Source organism: Galeopterus variegatus, unplaced genomic scaffold (genome assembly GCF_000696425.1).
Source record: "Galeopterus variegatus unplaced genomic scaffold, G_variegatus-3.0.2 Scaffold2173, whole genome shotgun sequence".
NCBI classification, from domain to species: Eukaryota; Metazoa; Chordata; class Mammalia; order Dermoptera; family Cynocephalidae; genus Galeopterus; species Galeopterus variegatus.
In genome coordinates, this window is record NW_007728284.1 from 1 (window position 1) to 492 (window position 492).

A 492-nucleotide genomic window follows, 5' to 3' on the forward strand; every position below is an offset into this window, starting at 1 on the left:
TTTTTTTTTATCATGAATGAGTGTTGAATACAGTCAAATCCTATTTCAGTATCAATTAATTGTGGGGGTTTTTCCATCATTTTAAAAAGGTGATATATTACATTGATTGATTTTCTTATGTTGAACAATCCTTGTATCTCAGGAATAAGTACAATTGATCACGATATATGCTTAATTTGCTCTTTATTTGCTGTTGCATTCTGTTTTCTAGTCTTTTATTGAGAATTTTCCATCAATATTTGTCAATAATATTTACTTGTAGCATTCTTTCCTGCTAGTGCCTTTGTCTAGCCTTGATATTAGGTTAATGCAGACCCAGCAAAGATTTTACTCTGACATACCCTGTAATTTTAAAGTGACCTAGGTAGCCACACTGCAATCACATTTAATCATTTCCTGAGGGAAGCGTAGGGAGGGTTTTTCGGACCTACAGAGAACTATATTAAGTGAAACGAGTCAGGCACAGAAAGAGAAATATCACATGTTCTCACT